Here is a 9,473-nt window from a genome sequence, read left to right as displayed (position 1 = left end):
CAGAGGGCTAATGTAACTGGGTCCGAAAGTCCTTCATTCTCTTGCTAATATAAATCTCAACAACTCTTAATAACCCTGAAGCTAGAAGTCAGTACTGTAAATGTATTCTCTTTGTGCTTCTTTGATTTAAAACTTGGTGCTGCAGGATAGCCAGATTTGTGTTACTCGTCCTTGTTTTTTGTCTGTAATATTCAAATGCTACTTGATGTTGTTAAACAATAATATTCAAAAAGGAGTATCTGCATGTGTTGATAAACTCTCTTTAATCGTTTTTTTCCCCCCAAAATCATTTAAACATCTGCTTTGAGGTTGTTTTTTGACAGAAGCATTGCAGAACAATTGCTTTGAGCTCAAAGCAATTGTTCATTATAGTCTTTGCTTTATGTTGGTGTCAACAGCAATAAAGAGTCAGTATAAAATATCATACCCATTTAACTGCCATAGCCACATTAAAACATATTATACTTAAAAATATATTGTTTAACTGCAAGTGTAATCAGTCCAAAATATGTTTTCTTGATCAAATTTTGCTACCAAAGTTTGGTAGCCATTATCTGTTATTTCTAGTCCACATGGCAAGATTTTTATGCTGATTTTTGTCCCGGTTTTCCCGGTTTTCAGACCCAATCTAAAATGTGGGTGTTCCTCCAAGAACAAACAAGAAAATTCCCTGTTGAATGTGACGTTTAGTCAATCACAAAGCAAGGTGACAGAAACACAGAGGGGAATCCAAAATACAGAAGACACAACAACACCAGGAAGACAGTTGTACAAGTCTGATATATTGATTTTTCTCTATTAAATATAGTTCACAAACTATCACCTTTGCTTCTTCCCAGTTGGCCATGTTTGTGAACTCTGGACACACATTTGGTCTCGAGGGTTTTTGTGAAATTTCCCGTCTTTCATTTGAATGTTTGAATGAAATCAGTTTGCGTGGCTTGTTGCTCCTGCTGTGTGGCTACACACCACACACTATAAGACAAAATCTACTACATTTAAGTTATTTTATTGTTATGTTTGTGGCCTCACAGATTTTGAAAATTGACCATCAATTTTAAATTCACTCCATATGAACCAGCCATCAGCAGCCAAAAATGTATTTTCTAGCTGTTAAAAACTGACCAGCACTACATAATTTAATCACATTTCACTAAATAACTGGTTCATATCAAGGCTATTAAATCAATAAAATCATAAATCCACCCTTGGTATCACATGGTATGGTCTGTATGGTAGGAAGTCTCTACCATACAGACCATTCAAAAGGATTTAAATGTTGTACTTGTTCTTTTTTTATTAGTAAGTTTATTCATTGTGGAGCTGCGTTAAGCTGAAATATTTTGGAAAAACCGCTTCAGGACTCTATCCACAGAGAGGAAATAACATCAGCTTTGTTTCATGATTTATTACAGCCATGTGCAGGATACCATTCACTGGATGACCACTTCACAGAAATGTGTTTATTCACTAGAAAGAAGGTTATTAAAACAAGCCTTGGATAGAGTTCTGGATAGAGTGCACACATCAAATGCACACCATTTGATGTGTGCATTTTTAGGCTCACTGGTCACTTTATTAAGTACTCCTCTTTAATTGCACAACACAAATAGAAAATCAACCAATCGCATGTGAAAAGTAAAATGCATTTAGCCATTTAGATGTTGTGAAGACGATGTACTGAGGTCCAAGCTGAGCAGCTGAATAGGGACCTAAATTACTTTGTCTTAGTTGCCAGTGCCAGATGGCCTGGTCTGAGTAATTTGAAAATTGCAGATCTGCTTATGAATGGTGCAAAATGGAAATAAAATAAAATAAAATAAAAAATCCAGTATGCAGCAGTTGTGTGTATTAAAATGCCTTCTTGATGCCAGCGGTCAAATGAAAGCAGCCAGATTGCCTTCAGATGATAAGGTGGCAACAGTAGCTTTAATAACCACTTGTTGCAACCCAAGCATATCTGAATGTATAACATGCCAAACCTTGAAGCAAATGGGCTACATCTGCAGAGTACTACGCCAAGTGAAACTCCTTACAGTTTGAAACAGGAAACAAAGGCTACAATTCACACAGACTCACCATGGTTGGACATTACCAGTCATATATAAATAACGTGAAATCTTCTTGGCGGTCAGCATATCAGACCAAAAGCTGGTTTATGTAAAGGGATTTCTTTGTCTCGTTTTCTTCCTACCCAAAGATGGGAACTGATATGTGATTATTTATCATAATTGAGCTTGAGGAGGACATGATTGTGAGGGGTTGTCATGTTTCACAATGCTTTTGTGCTCTTAATATGTGTAAGTGAGTGGAGTTAAACGGCTGTTTATATCTGTGTAACACAGTGGTATCTATCTATAAATTGACCAGTCTGGGCAGCTTTTGCTTTTTCTGGTGTTCATAATTTGCTTTTTTTGCCACCAAAAATCAGCGCAAAAGTTCCTTTGTCTTCTTTTTCTTATTTATTTTTATTTATTTATTTTATAAAGGAAGCACTAAAGTAAAATTGTGTGAAGGTGTTTAAAAAAAACTTAATTTTGTACCTTTTCTCTAATCAAAATTTGCATTTAGTACTAATATAATACAATATAAAACACACTGTGTGTAAATCAAATCCCAGATGAATAGATTTAGATACCGTCTGCCGTGCTTGTATATGATAAAGATTTATAACATTGACCTTTTGAGATTCACTCTCAGGCATAGGAATGCTGAGGTGTCAGATAAAATTATACTTGTGAGGAAAATGTATGTAGGTGGAGGGGATCAGATGTGACTGTTTAACAAAGCAGTTTTTCTTTCTGCATATCCAGAAAAATGTTAATATAACCGATGAAGCATGTTTCCCAGATATGCGAGAGCCAAGGACTGGTTGTGTTCCAACCTTAGGATGTTCCCTTTTTGCATCCAAGAAAAACAAAATGTCATTAAAATGAACTGCCTTTAAAAAAGCAGGATCTTCTTGTGAGGGCTGTTTGTTTGGTTTATCCTTTCTGGAGAAGATGAAGACTGTTTTAACTGATTGAATATCTGATATATTCATCTGATACAAACACATGTCTTCTTCTCTGATTTGTTCCATAGGCGCACACTGTGTGTGGGCAATGTTTTATGCAAATAATGCATATTTACACTCTATGCTTCTTTGTTGGTGAAGTTGTCACTGTTGCTTGTTGTATCGTGACAGAAATCGGTGTTTTTGTACAGATCTCTGAGCTAATGAAGATGAAAAGTAAAAAGCAGCATCAGGTCTTTTCACTGCCAAGACAAACCACTGCTAGATATGCAAGAAACAAATTGTAATCATCATATAATATTACTAAAATAATCGCTTACAACTGTCCTACATTATCTTGACTCTAATGACTCAATCTAGCATCTAAAGAAAACTGTTTTTTCTATATAATTTCAGGGCATCTTAGACTAATAATCTTAGGGCATTCAACTTTTTTTTCCCCTTTTTTTCTATTTTATCCAAAAAAAAATTCAGTGACTTTCAATTGCCTATCAGATTTGAAAACTTAACAGCACATAAATATATATTCTCCCTTTTCCCCAACCTCACTTGTCACCTGCTGAAGCCCTGCTGTATGGCTGACATCTGTTTCATCTGTTTATCATTCTTTCCCTTATCAACTCTTACTGCCGCATGCTCATTAGTATTGTTATGTTGGCATTAATTTCAGTTGGGTAGTAATTTGCAAGGGTCTAGGCAGAGCTTGTGGGAGATGGATTCAGCTGTCACTGCACGCCAGTGTTGGTGTTAGCGATGTGAGCTACCGCGAGGCTGATATATGCTCAGAGGGCAGCAGGGCAAGGCCCGGGGGCCAGCTGCCTCTGCTGCACTGACGGACGACTGGCAGGCAGCTCGTTAAGACTGGCCCATCATTGCCACAAGGTGAAAAGGAATGTCGCTTTGCAGTGGTGTCTTGTCACAACATCCACATATTATAGCCCATGAGAGCGCTACCAAAGAGGTAAAGCATCTAGGCAAATATTATATTACGGTGACACAGCATAACATGAGTCCAATATGTCAGCCTGTACAGGAAAAAAAAAAAAAAAAGACCCTTGTTTTTCACCTGCAGAATTTCAGATTTTTGTTGTTAGCATAGTAAGAACTACCACAGCCAATGAGAGCAAGCCAATTGGAGGCACACACTTACAGTCAATCAAATTGGAAATAATGCAGTACAGTTAAAAAGTCTCTAAACAATTGTTCACATTTTATCACATAGGGCCACAAACATATTTGTTTAGAGTTTTATGTGATGGAACAAAATGAGATAGCACATATAAAGGATCAAGTAACATATGCATATGTAATCCGATTCCTCCAAGTCAAATCTATTGAATCACTGTCAGAAAATTAAATAAATAAAAACATCCTGAATGTCATCATTGTTGTATGAGTTAGAACTCAACCACAAAACTCTAATGGACCAGGTCATGCTTAAAAAGGTGTATTGAAATATGAAGAAGTGATTTTGTTTTGCAACAAGGACTGACTTAACTTTCATTAAAACAATGTTTGAGAATAGTCTATTGCAAAATGCTTGCAAATAATTTTCAGGCAGTTTTTGAAGGACATTATAACTAATTCAAATAATTCTGGATTATCTTTCTATTGAACTGTGGAAAACTTTGAACGGTTTCAAGAACATTAAATTGGAAGAAAAATTGCTTAGGCAGCTCACTTAAGGCCTTTTTGCACTACAGGACGTGGCTGCGGTCGCCCCGTCCCTATTTCACTACGGCTCTGGTTGTGTTTGCACCAGCGAGCAGAGATCATCACATTTTTAAAAAATGGTAGGAGTTTATCCTGCAATTGGTGGGTTACCTGTTTGAACCTGTTTGAATCTCTGCTTCATATATCTCAGTTGTTGTGTCCTTGAGCAAGACACTTCAATCTTGCCTGCTGGTGGTGTTCAGACGACCCAGTCATACCCGTTCATGGCAACCTTGCTCCTGTGAGTCCGTCCCAGGGTAGCTGTGGCTGCAATCCAGGAGCTTGCCACCATCACCATATATGAATAGTGTGATGCACCCTCATTGTCCTGTCCAGCTCCTATAATTGCTCATCAACAAGGATACTGAGGAAAACATTACCTTAGCACTACCTTTTGACTAAATCAATAATAATACTAAAAAAAAATCTCATCTGAGTATCATTTCTGAGCTGGACTTGGGTCTGGTGCAGCTGAACCACTGCTGTGACTGGTATGGCTTTCTCCCACTGAAGCAAGCGATTGGCAGATTAGGAAACCCATAATCTTGCAGACTTGCAGATCATTTGAATTAGAGACAGGTTCCCTGATTTCACATATTTTGGCCAAAGGGTGTTTGTTAATCCAGTCTTCTTTGTGGCACAGAGCATATCTAGATTAACATCCAGTTTAAGCACAAGTGGTGGCACAATTCAAGTCCTCTTCTATTTGTTCTATAGGCCTTTTTGATAGAGTATACATTCACATTTGAGATTCCAGGACGTGTTTCTCATGCTGCAAAGTTATGCATAAGGTATTTAAGTGATCATTCTTATTGTCATGGGAGAGAATTATGTTTCTCAGTTTTCGAGTACACTTTTCCTAATTACTAGTAGTCTTGAACCTATGTTGACTTGCAGTTCAAAGCCACTCGTGTAGATCTGGAAACGGGCTGATATATATTGTTACTACAAATGCAATTTTCTGTGAAATAATTTCATGCTCAAATAAATCTATGCACTGTTAGAATTAATACTTCAGTCTTCAAACACACCATTAGGCTTCCCAACTGACAGCCAGCTTGCTCATTATAGTTGAAAAATGGTAGATATATATTTAATGGGGGACAAAATAAATGTAAACTAATTTGTGCTTTATTTTGGCTCTTTAGCATAAAGATGTTTGACATTTAATTGAGGAAATGTAATGTATCATGAGTCAGAATGTATGGGAATTCACATCAGCATATCATTAGTATGATTATTGTGCAGGCTTATTTATGACCAAAGAGCTTTGAAAGATCCTACAAAGATATGAATATTTTCAAGCCTTTAATTGCAATAGAGATGGAATGTACAAAAATAAAAGCTGCTTACACTCAGACTTTTGAAGAGGTTCAAATTAAGTTGATCTATCTGATGTTGAAAAATCAGCTGGCTCTCATAGCTCCAGCAGGAAGCCTGTGTATCCACCTACACCAGTCTGGAAGCAGTGAGTCACATAGAATGAACCACTGGAGCAAGATTGATTTGCCATGCTGGAATGCATGAACACATCTCTCAACTCACTGTACACACACACACACACACACACACACACGCGCACGCATACTCTTATTCTGTTTCCCTATCTTTGCAGGGACTTTTCATTGACTTCCATTTATTTTTACAGTCTAACCCTGGCTGTTACCCTAAACCTAACCTAAACTCAGTTCATACTTTAGTCATGAACCTCACCCATAACCCAAAAACAGTGCCTCTTTTAGGGCCTTAGCTTTGGGCCCCATGAGCAGCAGTACTTGTTGGAAAAATGATCTTACAATGTATCAAATACAGGGCCACACACTATATCCATTTGGATATTCTCTTACTTCTCCTACAGTCTATAGTGGATACTCCCTGGACTCTCTTCAGACATTACTCAGTGTCTCCTAAGACTTCCTGTTGACTAAGACCCTACAGTTTTAGCAGCTGGATAAGTTGTGCTGCGGTTGTTTTCATTGTTCCATTCTTCTCTCACTCTAGACTTTCCTGCATGGTTAAAGCTCTCTTACAGCTCTCTATGCTGCCAGTTTCATTGTCTGCTGGTGTGTGTGTGTGTGTGTGTGTGTGTCTGTTCCCTCTGTGTGTGAGCACAGAGTTTGAAATTCCGTAGGAGTTTTGTTTTAATAGTGAAGGGTCCATCATAGCTTTCCAGTGGCCACCGCTTCAGGCATCCCCTTAAGGCTGCTTTGCATGGACACAGTTCACTTGCAGTTTTCACTTCAGTCTGTTTGTTCCACCTGGGCTCTGACTAAAGTCTGACTATGACATACCTAAACTCTTTTAGGAAACTTTGAAGTCAATTAAGTCTTCTCCTTCTTTGTAGCTTAGTGCAGATTTGTTTAAGTATTGGTAGCCAGAAATACACTAGCAGACAGTAGTCAAATGAGGTAAATATGATATTTAGAGGCAACACAATTCACAAAAACATCTATTACCAAAAAGCAATGTTCTTATGACTTATTATTGATTGCTTGAGACCCATTATTCAGATTTTCGAAGTCAGCAATAATTTGGGCAGCCATGCCATCTACTGCTGATGACCCAGCCTGTTTACGTAAGTCCTAAGTCAGAACAGATGTCCAGCTTTTAGCTCCCAATGCTTCCCCAACCTTCTTGAAGATATACACTGCTCAAAAAAATAAAGGGAACACTCAAATAACATATCCTAGATCTGAATGAATGAAATATTCTCATTGAATACTTTGTTCTGTACAAAGTTGAATGTGCTGACAACAAAATCACACAAAAATCATCAATGGAAATCAAATGTATTAACCAATGGAGGCCTGGATTTGGAGCCACACACAAAATTAAAGTGAAATGTTCACTTTATTTTTTTGAGCAGTATAATTCATTTTCCAGTAAGACTGTTGGTGGTGAACTTTGGGTTTTCATCAGCTGTAACTCATAATCATTGAAATGAACATAAATTAAATCTTCCAATATTGCAATATAAACCTTTAATAATTTACATTGCAATGTTTTGATATGCATGCATCCATTCTTGAACAAAGTTCAGCTGTATAAATTGAACTGAATTAAATTTGTTTTTTTGTTTTTTTTAATGTTTATTTTCATTTTCCTTTCCATGACTTTTAGATGTCAGGGAGAACTAAACGGTACTGAAACGGTGTGAGTACTGCCAATGAACAGGATGTAGGAAAAAAATAAACACCCGAACCCTTCCTCAGGCTGACTGAACTGAATTATTCCACCAACGATAGCCAAAGTATGTGAGCTATTCCAATGGAAAGCACCAGTAGCGTTTATTTCTTGTGGATGCCTTTTACACTTGATTTACCTTAAACATAGTCTACATTTCAGGAGAGAACCAACATTATTGCTGAGAATGCAGCATGTAACGTTTTTATTTGAAAACAAAAAATCTCTTCCCAGCTATAATCCTTTGCATTTATGACTACTATTTACATGACTTATGGTCTAATTAAAACTTAAGCATCTGTCACGAATAATATGCCTAAGCCTCCAGTAAAGCTGGGACGCTGTTTATGGCGGGAGCTATTTTGTCAGCTTGAAGAAGCAAAAAGACACCAGGCTTTTCCTTGGCTTAAAATGTGTTGAATGCAAATGCAGTTTATTACCAATTATGGGGTGAAAAAGTAAAATATCTTAAATAAAGCTTTTTTTATGATGAGGCACTGAAGGGAACAATTTTATTACAGCAGTTATTTCAGGTTGGAAGATTCTTAACTAAAGTGATGCCTTATATACTTTTATGCCAATGAGCCAAAAGTGTTTGAACCAACACTTCCACCAAAGCTGAAGTATTTCAGTGTTAATAAGAGCTCTTCTCGTATGATGTCTTATTGATGTCTTTAAAGTTATTTTGTAACTTTTAAGATTAAACTGTGTGGTTTGAAAATGGTTTATTTTGGAGGAAGAAACTGTTTAGCGACTGCAAATTTAGAAAATCTTCTGTGTTCACGAGGAAAGCAAAAAGAAACGAGAATCTGTTTTCCAAGTGAATAATTTGTTAAATCTTTCAATCTTCTTTGTTAATAATTGTGTAAAGAATGTGCTTGCCTGATTCTGTCTCATACCTACGTGTCTCCAAATTAACCTTACCAAGTTGCCTTTTTTTATTTTATTGGAGGCATGTTTAATGAAAAGCACAGCATGTCCAGACAGCCAGGATTAAGGGTGAAAACACAACCGGCTGTTCTCTTACTTAAAGATCCTTGTCTCTTTTCTTTCTCACTTGAATGCTGTGAATGGTTAGATGCTTAACATTGTGCAAATAAAAAAGAAAAGAGTTGGGCAGCCTTAGCCACATTTCCTGTGGAGAAAAACAATAAGGACTTTGTTCTGGATAGAAAAACAATATGGAGAATCTTTGAAATAGTTTTGTAAAAATGTGAGCAGACAACTTTGATTGTTTACAGTTTTGGCTTTTCAGGACTTTGCTATATTTAAAACAGTGGGACATTTCTTGTTTTGAGGTAAACCTACATTTATTATCACAGATAAATAAACAAAGCCCATCTCGTGGATGTCAAAGGCAAAAGCCCGTCATGTAGACGTCGCTAACTCTGTTTTGCTGCTTTCACATATGTGCTGTTTAAGTGAAGTTATCGGTTCAGTGTTGAAGAGCTGGCATTCTACACAAGTATGGGAAAGACTGCTGACTTAACAGTTGCTGAGTATACTTTCGCTTAAAGGGAAACCCACAAATGGTAACTGCTGAAGAAGCTGGCTGCTCAAA

The 9,473-nt window shown here is 37.1% G+C and overlaps 1 protein-coding gene across 1 annotated transcript in view; it reads left to right on the top strand.

Annotated features, from left to right (window-relative positions):
* LOC106955892 (sushi, nidogen and EGF-like domain-containing protein 1) overlaps positions 1-5,211 on the top strand; it is a 90,055-nt gene extending 84,844 nt beyond the window's left edge. Inside the window, exon 6 of the mRNA XM_015046328.1 lies at positions 5,201-5,211. The gene's annotated coding sequence lies outside the window, so the exon portion shown is untranslated. The remainder of the gene's footprint in view (positions 1-5,200) is intronic.
* Positions 5,212-9,473: the final 4,262 nt, after the last annotated feature.

The sequence above is a fragment of the Poecilia latipinna genome, unplaced genomic scaffold (assembly GCF_001443285.1).
Source record: "Poecilia latipinna isolate Pla-1442-1.1 unplaced genomic scaffold, P_latipinna-1.0 Scaffold774, whole genome shotgun sequence".
Lineage (NCBI taxonomy): Eukaryota > Metazoa > Chordata > Actinopteri > Cyprinodontiformes > Poeciliidae > Poecilia > Poecilia latipinna.
Note: the sequence above shows the minus strand (reverse complement) of the source record. Positions and strands in the feature narration are given on the sequence as shown.